This window comes from Branchiostoma belcheri, unplaced genomic scaffold, assembly GCF_001625305.1.
Source record: "Branchiostoma belcheri isolate BF01 breed outbred unplaced genomic scaffold, Haploidv18h27 scaffold15, whole genome shotgun sequence".
Taxonomy (NCBI): domain Eukaryota; kingdom Metazoa; phylum Chordata; class Leptocardii; order Amphioxiformes; family Branchiostomatidae; genus Branchiostoma; species Branchiostoma belcheri.
The window spans coordinates 2,026,719-2,043,080 of record NW_017802935.1 but is presented as its reverse complement, the minus strand read 5'-3'; the positions used below and the strand labels follow the sequence as shown (position 1 = coordinate 2,043,080).

Here is a 16,362-nt window from a genome sequence, read left to right as displayed (position 1 = left end):
ATAGAGTATGTGACACTATTGTTGGGATACAGAGCATCACATGTGACCTGTAGACATATCCTTACCGTTGAGTCAGTGATCATGCACTTTGCATTCAGAGATGAGACGATAAGAATAGAGACAGTCTATAATACCTACATGTCCCGCCCTTGTGTTTTACCCTGCCGACACTTTGTCATAAGCACGGCAGGCTCTAGTAGACAACAGGAGACATTCCTCATTCAATCCTATTCATCAGCCAGATAGAATTTTCTATAGAGACGACAAATAATCTCTCAGATCCTCACAAACCTGCAGAATTCAACCTTCCCTTAATCATGCCTAAGAACGTAATGACGTTGAAGTTCCGACTGTGTCCAAGAGTTCTTAAGTCAGCTTTATCCCTTGTCTTAATCCTGACAATAGTAGATATAGTAGTGTCGGACCACACACACCTCGCTAGCTTTACCTGCAAACACGCCACCCCCAGGGCTGTTTACGCACCTTTCCTTATCTTACTAACAATCTCACATCCTGCAACTGTCGAGAAACTTCCTCTGCTAGACAGTGTCGACTGTGTCTCTAGTTGGTATAGGAAAACAGCCACATATATCCACTCCTCGCTTCATATATATCCATATTCATCAATATAGACTTCCAATAGCTTGCATGGTATATGTACTGCATGTGCCTGTAATTACATCTAAGTAAATAATTCACAAACAACACTATGAGAGTAAGGCATGTCAATGTCGGTGTACCTCAGAACGTATATGAAAGTATCAAACGACAGACTTCTGAAGCTACAACACCTGTTTCTCTGATGACGTGTCTTTAAACACCTGTAAATGGTGTGAAGACTACAATTAATTCACAAGGACGTCTCATGGACTTCCTTGCAGCTTATTATGGTTGAATCAGTCCTTATAGTCAGTTTTTTTATACCAAACGCTGGGTGAATTTTGTATTGCTAGTAACGATTCCTTGTCTGATTTTTGTGCACCAAAGCTGCAGTGTAATGTCGCCAGCCGAGCTAATGTTGCAGCAGACATTCAAAAGTATAGACTCCCTGACAAGAGAACAATAGCTGAGATAATGGTCTGACCCCGTCTTGAACCCCATCAACCCTCGGCGGGCGGATCGGGGAGAAAATCACACGGATCACCGCTTGCCCTTCCCGGGGCTTTCACGGCTTTCAATGAACGACAAATCATCATATCTGCTGGGTGAATAGCCGACATAGCGCCTCTTCATTTGCCGTTACATTAACAACACCCACTGGTCACTGATCTTATCAGTCAGGATGTTATTCATTATTCAAACTGAACTACGAGCGCAGTCGTGGAGAAATAATCTGTAACAGACTACGTGTTCTCTGTGTTGTTGATTCATTTTCTAGTCATCATGTTATAAGCATTGGGAAATGGTTTTGATGTATAGTAAAATTCAAAATACACAGAAGACTTTGAAATGAGAGATCACGTTGTAATGTTGGAGTGGATAGTTCTTCATCAATTTTCCGCCTTAACATCTGAATTTTCCTCTTGCTTTGAGCCACAAAATTACCTGGATCCAGCAATCATCCCATTGGAATCCATACTAAAGGTCGGCATCATTCCCACAATGGGTCTGCATGGAGGAGCACTGCTCAGTTATAAATAGTTCAATTCTGTTAATCTGTAAGTGCATTTTACAAATTTGGTTTATTTTGTATCAATGAAAATGTGGTCTTTTAGAAAGTAACACTGTTTTCTGCTCTTGAGTCTGACTTTAAACATTTAGGTGGACAGCAAAGGCGCTGGTACCTACTGTAGTCCACTGCTCTCCTGGTAAAATTAACTTGGTCCGGAACAAGCCTTAGTAATGCTGCGCTATTAGCAACTGGCATAAAAGACGGGGAAGGAAGCAGTGACTTTAGTTACACAAGTTAACAGGTGAGGTCAAGAGTGAAATGATGTCAGGAAAACCGCATCCTCTGTGGTATCAATGCCTGCACTGTTCGACTTCAAGTCACTTCTGTTGCAACCACAGGCTCAAGAGGTAAATCGGATTAAAATCACCAGTAACTCCATGATTGGCACAAATAACGTTTCTTAGAATAGTATCTAATATAGATGCATTGACGTGTGTGTGGTGGGAGGGGGGGCATGATGCAGCATTTATGTCGTACTTATTTTCTATTGGATGTGATGATTTGACCATCAGTCAAGCACGTTGTTCATCAATACTAATAGGGACTTGAAGACAACGTTTTCCATCTAACAGTGACAAACGTTACTGCCGGCCTGTCGCCTGGTAGTCTGGGCTGGTCATGGACGTCATTTGTCATTCAGTGGCAAAACAAAAATATTCTGGGTGAGGAAATCTGTCATTTACTATCGCTTCGTCATCATTTCATACTGGAAACTTAAAATAGCCCCAAAAATAAGCTACGTGAGAAGTCCCTGTATTTGGGGTACCACTAATAAATAGCAAGAACCAGGTTACGATACGAAACAAACAATCGTATTCCGTCACCGACATCATATCTTTACCTCACAGATATCAGTATGCTAGTAGCATAGGGCTAATTCAACTTTCTACATTTTTAAAAGTTACCAGAAAATTGACTTAACTTTAAAAATACTGCCCTGCAATAACTTTGAGTACCTTTAAGGTGCGGTTACATTCGTCCTATGTATTTTGAAGTCTTTGAAATATCTATACAGAAGACCTTGAGTAGATGGTACGAGCCAAATTCCTGTCCTCTTACGTACAACTCAGGTGGTACGGGAGTCAGTCCCCTGACAATACCGCCACCAGAACACCGTAATCACCGCTAATTACACAGAAGCAGTTAATGAGTAAGTATGGCATTAATGACAGGGACTCATTCTGCGCCATGCCTTAGGAGCTGCGCTGAAGTCATAGCAAACGGTAAGATAAGCACGTAGTCTGGGGGTAATTATACCCTAGATTACACCTCTGCTCACCGACATTACGGGTAATCACGCAACATGGGAACAATGTGCGCGGGATGGTCCGCACTGGGCGGAATCAGCATTCAAACAGCAGCGTAGAAAAGTTTCCAGTACGTCGTTATCAACGGTGGTTCAGGATATGTTTTTGCCAAATTATCAGTCCTTTCAGGAAGTGAAAAGAAGTATACATTGTCCAAATGAGGTGAATGCTTTGTGGAGGAGCCAGCCTAGTGGCTCTTCTTTGGTCTTCGAACGCCGCTGGCAGATTATTAATTCTGGTAGGTTATTTACCCAATATCTGCCTCTTCCAGCCACCAGGAGTATGGAACAAACCACATTAAAGTAGCGACTTTATGGTTTAAATTAATTACCGTGAAATTGCCCCGCTGGTTCGCCTGCTACAGTATGGTGTGATCACCTTAAAAGATTGCGCCGAGGGCTAGCGGCGACCATTACGCCACATTGTCCCATGAACCGGGATGACTTCTTCCAGGCGGTTGGGTGCGAGTCTTTGTTGTGGGGAGGGGGGCTGGAAGGCGGTGATTATGATGATGTACGGCGATACACCGCGCAGGTGAGAACAAACGGTGCTGTTCACCACAATTAGAGGCGGTGGAAATTGAGGAGGACCAGGCCGCACAGGTGTAGCGCCTCGGGCGGGGACAGGCACGCAGGCCGGCGGCACGCAGCTTCTGAAGGCATGGGAACAAACTCTTCAAACAAACATCCACCCTCTAATTTTACCGTGCACAGAAGAAGAGCAGAAACATTAGCGCTGGTGTGTGCCTGGGGGAGAGTATCTTACATAGAAGAGCAGGATTCTCTGGTATTTTCTTTTCAAAGAACGGCGATATCATCAAAGACAGGCAACCTTGACACACTCACATCTCTCATTATCTATGTAATAATTACCTGTTGTTTGCGGCATACTACCAACGGTTAGTCATACCAGCCGTTCTTCTTGGAACACTTAGGACAGGACAATGCACTGAGGAGTCTGCCATTAGAATTCTCTCAACGGTAATTAGAGTTGTCATGACATGGGTAGAGATTACGTGAGGCCGCCTCAGAGAGCTGACTGAACACCGAAAGCCGAAGTCTATTTCATATTATTCAAGTCTCTAGATGCAGGCTCTAATGTACTGGACAGTAGACATATTGGGGCAGCAAGACTGTGTTGATACAAGGTGGAATGTCATGTCTACCTGAACTTTCAGGCTGAAGACATGTCCATCAACATACACACCTTTATTGTATTGTTGGATGACCTTTTCTGGTGGCCGACACAGGGATCCCCAAGCATTGCGATTGCTGAGTACCAATGCCAGGTGTTAGGAAGTTTATTTCTACTATCCATGGCGTGTTGTGAAAGTCTGGGAGACGACCACGTACGGGAGAACGAAAGACAGACAAACAGAGAAAGAGAGCGAGGGATGAGGGAAGGAGGACTGATGGATGACCGGTACTTCAGGTTCACGCCAGGCGACTCGGAATGACCCATCTATGGCAATGTCCCTCCATATCAGATCTATTACCGTAATCAACGATTCTATGTAGAAATGTGACTTTGTACTGTACCTATTAAGACTAGATCTACATATACATCACCATAGCTTCTGACGTTTCAGTTTCTTATTTTCCGGAGCTTCAGTATCCTGATGTCCTGAGTTGACCCGAGTCACGCGACCATGCGCGGATTAATCCCATCTCCTACCCGTTCTGACATGTGTTTATTACATGTTGATGACAGGCGAGGTGGTGGCTGACTGAACATATTACCGGGACAAAAGAATTCCAGCTTACTGTCTATTTTCCCTGTCAGAAATACGTTCCAGCAGATTCATCGAACAGGCAATGCGAGCGTTAGTCTGGAATTTCCTAGTCATTTGGAAAAAAACTTTGTTTCGCCAGAGGTTTTGATGATCAAAACGGTAGATGAAAGGTGTAATAAGAGTTTAGGTGTAATAAGACCTTACGCCCCCTTGATGAGATCTCAGGTGAGACAACAGGTATGACTGCGGTCCGGCCACACCTGGCGAGAAATTGCGGCTGAAAGCGAGACTGTTTGTTGCCAGCTGCGCAGCCCCCCTGAAAGCCCGTCCCGTTTCACGCGTTCCTGCGCCGCCGATATTCCGCTGGACCTGAAAGCTTTCTGTCCCGTCTTGTCTTTATTTCCCGGGCTCTGCCCCGACAATGGATGGCCCGTTTGCGTGAGGAGACTTCTGACATCTTATACCTACCTTGTCGTTGACCCTGGGGTGCTATAAGTTGTGTTTACAGACATACGGTAGGTCTAAAAGTCCTGCCAACACGACGCACTACTGCGATGTTTACTAACGTTTGCTTCTATGAATTATTCAACTGATCCTTGACATGTGACAATTGGAGACGACGGCAAGTATGCCAAATATGTGTTTCTTTGTGAGTTTAAGAAATGAAGGCGGCTGGAAATCCTTCACGCCCTTCCAGACACGCCCATGTCCAATTACCTCCCCGTAATTCAAGATCGAGACCAACAGCACTGCGCACCTGTAAAGGTCGCTGGGACGAGTAAATAGGAACTGTTTAGTGTGTAAAACAGGCGGGCTGACAATGTCTAACTACTTACAAAAGCCATCAGCATCAAACCGCAGAGTACGCCTCAGAACCTGTGTCAACATCGCCGCGGTCCAACCTCGGGTAGTCTTGTACAAGCATGTTCTGACTTCAGCTTTGCGCGGAGGACTTGTCGAGAACTAAACAATCCTTCCAATTTTTAACAGGTTTTTTTTCTACAGTAGATGAAAAATTTCCTCGAATTTGATTTTGCCTGAGACCTCTGTCCCTCTCACCATCACTACCAGATGCTACAGCATTGCCGTACTGTAGGAGTTTATGTATCATGCCACCAACCATCTTCAGTCGAACCCGTGCATGAAACCAAGGTCTTTTTCATAGAAAGTTGCGTCCCATCCGAAGATAGACATTAGGCTTCTACAGTGTATAGATATACAAATAACAAGAACTGATGCACTGGAGTGCGCATAACGACAGTTGAGACCGATTGCGGACGAGATACCACGTCTGAAAACATCAGACTTTCTAAAGACGTCCACACGGCGACTCTAACTACTGTTCCTATTATACCCGTGGCCTTACAGGGAGAGTTCTCCACCGTTAGACGGAGGTAATAACATTATGTCTGTCTGCGGCCGCCAGGTCTGGGTGGAGGTGGGCGGACGGGTGGGGGTTGATCTGAGAGAAGATACCTTGTTCTGGTCAGACGGGTGGTCAGAAATGCGTCCAAAGCCGCTCAATTATGCCGTAATGAAGACGCACATGTCAGGGACAGACTGTGTCTCATGTCTTAGTCATAGTACTAAGTTACAGCAGGTTACACAGCGTTAGTCACAGCAGTTACAGCATTTTATACAATGTATTCATGTTGCAACAAGTTATGACTTATGTGAATATGGGAAGGAAAAGGCCCTTCTTTATGAGGGGGGGTCTATGCCATTAGGTTTCTTCCTTGAGACACTGATACGCTTAAGAGCGTCAAGAAACAGGAATCAAGCTGGGAAGGATAGAAAAATAGCATTAAGATGTTTTATGGAAACATTACCCTTTTCCGTAACCCATTATATGTACAAGAGAAAACAGACTAAGTGCCTTTTAAACGTCTTGTAGTAAATAGCTTCTCACAGGAAGCGATGACTTATCAGTAGTGATCAGCTATGATAGTTGGTGTATCGACTTTCACGGAGGCCTCATCCCCCCAGAGTAAAATATCACTGTAGCGTTTTCGGTGCCCGGTATCGTATTGTGTCCTGGGGTGATGTCTTCCTGCTTGTCAGCCTTATCACATTCCACATCAACTCACGGTAAGATATCGTCATACCTGAAAAATTGAGACATTTGTGGCCTGGTTTACAGACCGTGCCTGTGCAGTCTTGTATGTTCGGTGTTACAGTTACTGATATATGTGGACATCACGTTGTCGTGGAGTTGTGCAGAGGAATTCAACAGGACGAGACCTTCGTAGATTTCCCGAAGGCATTCTACGTCCCTGGACGGTAGTAATTGCCAGTTGTCAGCCGTCCTCAAGGATACACTGACATGTGCTGTAAAGGGACCTAATTACATGAAGATAACGAAAAATACCCGTTTTTCATTCAAAACGATAGCAGGCGGCCTTTTGTTGCGGCATTTTTCCACATGAAGTGATGAAAGACGTAAAAAAAGAAGCTAAACGTTTTATGGGTTTCGGGGTGGTTCTGGTTCGTAAATCAACAAGCTGATGACGATTGTCTAAAAGTTGGCGAGATTATCGCTAAGTATTCCGAACAGCGTGTCGCCATTGATAACAACGGCGAAAAACAAATCAGTCTCCCCATCACAATGCTTCCTGACATAAACAACACTGACCATTACCATTTCTGACTTCCAATCATGCAAGAAGTTAAAACAAAGTTCCAAACAAGACCCTAGAGAAGATGAGGTTGAACTAATTGACACCGCTAAGGGAAATGTGGTTTGCGCTAAAATCCACTTCCAAGTCTAACGCTTTCTTCTGATTCCATAGCCTTTACTAGGCTTCAGAAACGACTAGAAAAAATAGACAGATAACATGCCAGGGAAGTTGCTCCGTGAAAGAGAGAGGCAAATGTACTCCCCCGGCATGTTAAGTGTCTATTTGGTCAGTCCCTACTCTTTTTAGTCGCTTCCGAAGCCTGGTAGAGGCTAGTGACTTCAGTAAGGCGTCATCTCGTTGTGCCACCAAGATCGGCAAAGCTCTGCCCACACCTAGGATGAAACCACATGATAACGTAGCGGCAGGAAAACCCTTTCTTCTCAAGACTTTCAGCGGATATCCTGGTTCAGACACATCAACCACCTCACAATGCCTCCAGGAACCTCCCAATGCCATTGTCCTTTGACTCCAGTATAAGCATATAAGCCGCCTGTTTGATACATTGTACAGTTAAACCCGCTCCTTACTTGTGAAGAAACAACAATAGTGTCACCGACAGAAGGGGATGAGACTGTTGTACAATACAGGCAGGACACCTCCAGGGTGTAGCTACTGTTTGATACGTACGTAATATTCAATATGCCTGTAGAAGAAAATTCTTCTTCATGGTCTTACGAGGCCGATGAAATGCCTACTATTCAATATGCCAACACAATCAAATCTCATATCAACTGCTTATCGTTGATGTCATCGCCAGGGTGTCATCAAAGACATTTACATTAGGAGAAAATCTTCATTCTTAAACTTTCATCTAATGAAGCTAATGATAAATCGTAGTACATACTGGGGGCCCAACTTACGCACTTGATGGTAATCTCCAAGCAGATCCTACGACCAGAGCTGTGACCATTGGCCACCCTGTAACCATTAACCACCGAGGTGGCCAATAATCACAGCTCTGGCCAATGGATACTATCTTGCCACTGTGGGATCTGCTTGGAGACTGGTCCTACTATCTTATCTCTGTGAAGAGAAAGGTTATCTCAGCCATCCCAGGCCTGACAGCAATGCGCTGTTCCATGATGAATGCACACCTGCACAGTAACTTCTCCCCCTCCTATTCTCTAATTATTACCCTGCACAAATTCTCCTTTTCACTGACTGGAAGATGTTATCTGCTTAGCGGAGAGGAATTCAATTTTCTGCATGGCGATGCAGACTCGATCCACGACAATTTCTCAGAACCTGAGTCAGCCTTAGAACCTAGTCATCGTATAGCTACAACTGATCTTAAGTTTCACACTTCCGTAAGTTGTCAGTAACCATCACAGTTTTCCCACGGAATATGGATAGCAAGTCACCCATAACACTAACAGTGGAAGAGGCAATAAACAGTGTACTGTTATAACAATATTATCAACTGTGACATTATCACATTGCCTGGTGGACCAATATTACGAGTGTACAAGCTTGACGCAGAAGATCAGTCCAGTGACTGAGGCAGGCACGATAGGGTATAGTTCAGTCTGAGACAGGTAAGTAAACACCTGAGACAGGTAAGTAAACACCTGTGGTGCAGTTCCGTCGGAGACAAACAAGTAAACATTGTGTTTACTTATTTGTCTGTGCCCAGTACAGCGTGCCTAACACGCGCCCGTTTCCTTTTAAATCCAGCCTGCCGTCAACACCCAGCTCACCACCCCACGTGTGAGCCATCGTCTGCTAACCTGGCCACGGGTAGTCGGATGTGTACATACTGCGGATGGGTGCAAGTGAACAAACCGCGCTGAAAAACAAACATGGCTGGCCCCGGGGTAGCAGAAACAACGGCCGTCCCCGTCTTGCATTGACGACAAAGAAGAAAAGTCTTAATCCTGCCGGAGACTGGAGGCTTAGCCTAACGTCTAATCAGGGTCATCATGACAGATGGAGAGGAGATAGACATCGACAAGCACCACGCTGTATTATGGAGGGAAAACTCGTCGCCTGCTCAGTATAAACCCTGCTGACGACCGGGTGATGGATGTTGTTTTCAGGCACTTTATCTGCCAGGCTCTCACAGACCCGATTGTTATGCGATAAAGATCATAATGGATAATGATAAGGGCTTTCATCGGACCTTTCCCTGATAAAGAACAAAATATCAATTGAATAGAACGTTTATCATAATGATCACTCCCGCCTGTAATGTGTGTACAATAGGCGCATTAGTTATGCCCTGGATGAAGCTCTGATCTTCTCTACCACAGATAAATACAGCTGAGGAATGATAATTTGATACGGATATATCCAGGACTATTCATAAACAAAATCTCATAAAGATCTATAAGTATAGTAGACTAGTAAGCTTTAGAGCTGTTATGAATGTCAGGGAATATACTGGTATGTCAGAAAAGCCACTTTGGAAACCACGTTGGAGTTTATGCCGATACAAGCTCAACAGACTTCGGTGATGTAACTGGACTGAAAGGCAATCCAATCTATGTCAGCTGAAATGACCTCTATGATGTATCTACGCACTGTGAACATCAGTCTCAATGCACTGCCCTGTATGACATGAATACTGGTAAGAAGCGTAACTATCCCCCATCAGCCGGAGATGGATGGTCCTTCTGCAGTTCCCTGACGGTAATCTGTTGTTTTCCTTACTGGCTAACATTCCGACATTGTTATTGATGACTTGGATCAATGCCACAAAAATCAGCCCCAAATAAAGACAGCGGCTGGACTAACAATACCATCCATCCCCGGAGACTCGATGGGGAGCACAATAGATCATTACTGGGCCAAATTTCATATCAATCTCAAGGGAAATCTTGGCGAGAGGCTCGGTAATTAATTTCAACCCCAACTATGGGTGAAGCAATAACTACAACAAGAAGCGATGAACAAGGTCTAGAGCTGTTCGATATCTGCACGATATATACGATAGAACTTTCGTACTAACCAAAAGGTACCTGCCAACATAACAGTGCTAGTGATGCAATTTAGGATTTAAAATTAAACTTAAAAATAAAATACAGGTTGTGGGTCGGCATTCAAGCTATCATTGAACATCCTTGTTGTATTGTTATATGGAGTCTCAATGTTTGTTATTTAGGTTCTTCGCTCTAGAACCATGACGTTATGTAACAAATCAGCTTGAGCACCAATGTAACCGTTGGAGATGGCAAAACGCTAGCTTCCTTTGTATTACGGTAACAAATTAAGTTACTATCACCAATGAATGAACTAATAGTTTAAAACATATCAGGGGGACTTCAACTCCTTAACAGTGCTTTTCTGAGTCCCGCCTTTATTCGAAGTTCATACCAAGAAGTCCTGAGGAAGACCTGGACCTGGTCAGATTGCCGCAGCAGCTGCTAACCTCAGCCCGGCTGCCTGGGCAGTACCACCGGCACGTCACTGACAGCCAGCGGCGGGCCGGGGAAATTGGGCCGATACTTGTTTATCTTTATTGGTGAGAATAAAACAGGCACCTGCGATCAACGACAGAAAGGACATCCATCATTCCAAGTGTGAGGCCGGATCTCTGACAGAACTATGGGCCTGGACACAAGCCTGGTGTGTGTTGAACTGACTATTCCTTATGGTTACACGAAACACTTCAGGCAACCAGCAATAACAAGTAGCGATTCTCATAAACCTGAAGCAAGGGGGACCAATATATACAGAAGAAGCCAAGCATATAAGAAGCCAAGCATCATTTCGTCTCAAGTACACTTCTGGAATACTCAGTCATCATTACCCATAACAAGGTGTTAAGATGCGAATGAATAGATCAATGATGTTGTAATCATTGTATGCTAAAACAAATGCTGATATGCCATATCATAGTAATAGTGTCCACGGGGATTTGCTTTGATAGCGTGTTATTCTGCTATCTGCTCAACTTTACAGGAATGTATTTACATATTGTGGCATTTCTACTTTTTTCCAATCATCTCTTTGGTACTCGGTAGTTCAGTGGATGTCAATTGCCACAATTTCTCCTTTGGTTTTATATGAATTTTATCATCTAAATTCCCTTGATTTGTTTTTAACACGTCTGATGAATACGTCTCGCTATCAAGTGTGAGTTCATGCCGGTATCAGGAGTGTAAGTAGGTCCATCAGGTCCGGGTGTGGCTGATGCTGTTCAGGCGACTCAACAGCTGACGGATGAGGACATCAGGACCACCTGATCCTAACAGTCCTGACAGCCTACATTTCACAACTACTCTCCAAGCAGAGGTTGGGGGAGAATTTTGTGACATTTCGCATGAAAAGTGGCGACAGAATATGGGAAATATGATAGAAAGGTTACTATCTTCTCTACCAACTTCTGCTAGGAGAGATTCAGAACGACGTGCTACACAAGCCAATTCACACCACGGTTCATTAGACCAATCATATGCAGGGCTCTACTCGGAAATGGATCAATAATCTACAGTTATCGACTTCGCCGCTAGAATCTTGAGTGCGACATGATCTCTCAATCTGTCCGGATTAGGGTGTGTGTTGGCTGGATTTTCATCTCAGCGCTTCAATTTTGACAGCATTATTTCCGTGTCGTATGATATTTCACAAAGCGTTCTTTAGCTTTCATACACAACTGCTCTGGACACATATTTTATTCTTCTGTAGCATTTTCAAGGTTGGAGAAGGCTACGTTTTCCCTCCCAACATCTGTTTGGAGGAGATGAATCATGTCTGGCAGTAGGAGAAGCGGTTTCAATTTTACAGAATAGCCTCGTAAAGGATAATGTATGTGCGCTGTGCTGGCCTGGAGTCCGGTACAGGGAAGACAGATGGCACCCGTCTCTCTGTCTATTAGTCCGGTCTGTGTGGAGACAGGAGGGAGCTCTGATTTACCGAGCTGTGGGAGATTGGTCTGGAAGGTTCCTGAGTCACTGTGCTATTAGGTATTACATCCTTGGGGCGGACAATACATCCAGGTTTGAAAATAACAACGATTCCGTAGTTTGGGGGATTTATGAAACTCTGTGCAAATGATATGTACGTGTATCGGCTATATAAGCCCTGTAGTTAATACAAATACGTCTTCTCAATTAAACCACTGTTTCTCTCATATTGGAGCAGGTTAAATGGGTAGGGGACGCATGGAAATAGGCAAACTTTACACTCGCAAAAGGAAGTGTTGTACTCAAGTTCCACTTCTATGGTACGTCTTTGAAGAGGATTTCAATGCCATACTAGTACTACATTTTTATTGCCTAACGTATGGCAGCATCAATACAGCTCAGCCGGAAGCCTTCTGTGTAAAGTGCCCGGTAGTTTCTGCAAACTCGCCGATGATGTTTGTGTGCCCCTCCCCGCCCCTCCCCCTGATCCCACGCCGCCGCCTGAACACACCTCGGGGAGGGGCAGTGGACTCAGCCGTGCGATGGGCGCGATGTTACGGCTAAACACGGGGTATCAGGTGGGCTACCGGCTACCCGGGCAGATCGGGTGTCAGGCCAACTGTATTCACCGCTCTCATAAAAACAAACTTATCGCGATGAAAGAAGGGAGGCTGGAGAACAATACACGAGGAATGACATGGCTGGCCGCAAGCATCGCATCATGCAGCATGATTACAATTTTTGATTCGTGAATGCAGAAAAGCTCGAAAATTATTGGTTTTGTGTGTACACATTTTATGTTGTTTTGCGTTAACGTTTCTTTGTGTCTGTATACAACGTTAGTGTTACACACAGAGAAACTCAGAAAGCGAATGGAGAAAAAGGTACATGAAATGTACCATAATATATGAACATCTATCTAGGGATTGTATGACGATTTGACGATCTGTAATAGGATTTTATAGGACAGTCTTCTATAGCTAGCTGTGTTTTTACCCAGAAAGTATAGCACCATCTGTCTCAGAAAACTGTTCCCGTCTCGTTCCTGTCTGTAGGACAAGACAAAAGGATGACAACACGACTCCTCTGTTTGAGGCCAGACTGGGACACTCGGGAAGCTTTTAGTGACCCGCGTTTGAAACACTGAACAATTCCCGTGTTATGTACACACAGTTCCAAACTTGTATTCTAACCTCCAACTGTAGAGTTGGTGTTCTTTAACATGTCTCAAAACGCCTAAACAGAAAACAGCATCCCTTTGTTCACTTAATGTCACTGTGTGCTGTGGTAAACCTTTCATTGAGAATCAATGTAACATTCAAACAAATAGACACACAGTGTGTTAGGTCTAGTCGGGGGTAAGCCAAGAACTTTTGTAAACATTCAGACTGTCCAAGTTTGGAGGATACGAACGGAGGATAGAAGAGGCAACACGACTGAAGATCCGAGTCTTACCGTAGTTACGATCCCAGTGTAAAGGGGGTCTTGTTGAAGGCGTCCAATGCAATTTAAGGGCGACAAAACTTTTTTTTCAAAGTAATTTTCTAGTTATATGAATTTTCAAGTTGAATCAGCCCTTTCCCATAGCTTACTGATATCTGTGAGGCAAAACTAACGGAAAACCGTTGCTAGTTTTGTATCGTAGGCTGGTTCTAGCTATTTATTGGTGGTACCAAAAAATAAAACAGAGACTTCTCATGTAGCTTGTTTTGAGGGTATGTATTTAAATGGTTCCGTGGTAGTATGAAATGATAGCGAAAATGTGCAAGAAATGGCAGTAAATGTGAACATCAGACAGATTTCCTCATCCAGAATATTTTCTATTTTAACGTCCCGAAATTGCATTGGATTCCTTTAAAAGGGTGTAGGATATTCCTCCCTCTACGCTGTTTTCCTACAGTACGATTATGTGATTTATAATAGGTAGTTTTGTTCCCCCTGACCTGGAATCACTGCCCATCTGTTCTGACATTGTTGGGAGGAATGACCGGTGTCCTGAACACGGACCCGGAGAAAGGACCCGTCTGACACGGGGCATGTGTTAGGGCCGGGCTTGTACATAGGCACAATACTGGTGCCTTCTCTTGTAGACTCTATAATGATACAGCATACAATCAGAACACCGGGAGCTTTCAGAAATCTGCATTATACAAATGTAGTTGAAAAACACCACAAAGTCTACAAGGAGGCTAAAATACTAGTACAAGTAACAGCATAGACGATTCACATTGTAGTCTCCACAAGATGCAAGATATTGCATTGTTCTTCTAAGAACATGACATTTTTGTATCTACTTTTAGAATTCTTCAGTGACTGGCAACATCTGTTTTTACAAAAGAGCAGTTTCGCAGACAACAAAACACTCCCCAAAAATGACTTCATCTCTAATGAAGGACTATGATTAAGTATACGAGGTGTAGTTTTAACGTGCTTAAGGCCGTCATTTGCGGTAAAAACAAGCCCCATGGCAGCCTGAGGATCAAAGGGGTAGGAAAATACAAACAGTGATTTGGGTAATGATAGATGCTGTGATAATAACTGTAGGTGGACCTCACAGGACATGTCGGACATAACACTGGCCACCTTACAACTACGGAGAAATGTTACGATCACGTCATTTTGTAAATTCCTTCATAACTTTGTATTTCAAAGGACCGACTTGCCCTTAAATGTACAAAATCCGTGCTTATGTAGCCCTAGCTACCTCACAGTCATTAAGGACTAAGAAGTATATCAGAAACTCCTGTGTTGTAACACTAACATTCTCTATCTTATCCCATTTTTCTTCACACAACCCTCCTGATATCTGCTTGGAGATTACCCCCTCCCAATGCCATAGCACCAGGTCTCCACAACTCCCTAGCCTCTACCAGGCTTCAGAGGCGACTGGAAAGAGTGGAATTTGGCCAGATAGACTGGTAACATATCGGGGGAGTTGGTCTCCTGAAGGAGAGCGGCGGACCAACTCCCCTGGCATGTTATCTGTCTATTTGGCTAATTTCTACTCTTGTCATCCGCTTCCGAAGCCTGGTCGAGGCTAGCCCCACCCTGCCCCTCCCTCGTGTTGTCCCCTAACTTCTCCGACCACCCAATCCCACCCACACCGCCCCCCAACAATGCCGACCCCGGCATGCGTGACACGTCACTCCCTTTTACCGCGCTTCTCCTGGGTAACTTTGCTACATTGCTGGTTTTGTTCCCGGCCATTCCTTACCACCAAGTCGTGCGACTGTATACAACTTACATTCCTCCCGTATGAGGCTATCTGGCCGGGAGTCGGGGGAAGAACTGACGGGGTGAAAAGGACACAGAACACCACACCACCGACACTGCGCAGCGATCATGAACTTCAACTCAAGGAGCCCGGCTTCTCCAGAAATGATAACGCTGTCAGGACGGCGGTGTTGTGACTTCCACGCGAAGGCAACAAAAAGATAAAAACCGTTACGGTAAAAGTTTGGCGCCTACCCTCCGTGTCATGATCCGGAAAACGGTTGCGAAACACAAAATACAATCATCTGTTTTGGTCTGTATCATCGCTCCTGGCGACAAAGTAGTGATGAGGTAAGAAGACATTATTAGATAAGATATGCTGCAGATCCACAAAATCCCTACCAGCTACAGGTGCAGAGTCACACAACAAGCCTCTAATTATGATATTTAAACAGGAAATGCCACAAGACCAGTTCACGTGCTTTGAAGTCCCTGTCATGTGACGTCATTGCGCCGAAAACGTCCTTTTTTTGTTCCGGACAATAATGCGACGATAAAAGGACAACCTTGACGGCATATCTTTAGAATTGTAAGACGCCCCGATCCCTGTCTGTACTCTCATCTCGCCTTACCTGTCCTATCATTACCTGTTCCACCTGCCCACCTGCGCGCACCTGATCTTATCTCTTGTTTGTTATTGTTGCAGGAGAGTTGGTATCGGAAGAAGCGCATCTTCAAAGTGCGAGTAAAGTGCAAGTTTGACCGGACCGGTAAACCTGTCCTCGTCTCTAAACTTCGCCCGCCTTTATGTACAGACCTCCCTTTTCAACAGTAGCGACTTTGTAAGTGGTGTGCGTTAAAAACTATAATTCCCGGTCGCCTTCTGTCCTATTGTGATCGAGATTATCTGCAGATC

General features: G+C 44.4%; 2 protein-coding genes across 3 annotated transcripts in view; one reads left to right on the top strand and one right to left on the bottom strand.

The window, feature by feature from the left end:
- The window catches only part of LOC109465267 (protein Wnt-3a-like), a 31,820-nt gene that overhangs the window by 10,736 nt on the left and 4,722 nt on the right, over positions 1-16,362 (bottom strand). The window lies entirely within an intron of this gene.
- Positions 5,216-16,362, top strand: part of LOC109465252 (acyl-CoA dehydrogenase family member 11-like) — a 38,141-nt gene continuing 26,994 nt past the window's right edge. Inside the window, exon 1 of the mRNA XM_019762423.1 lies at positions 5,216-5,226. The gene's annotated coding sequence lies outside the window, so the exon portion shown is untranslated. The remainder of the gene's footprint in view (positions 5,227-16,362) is intronic.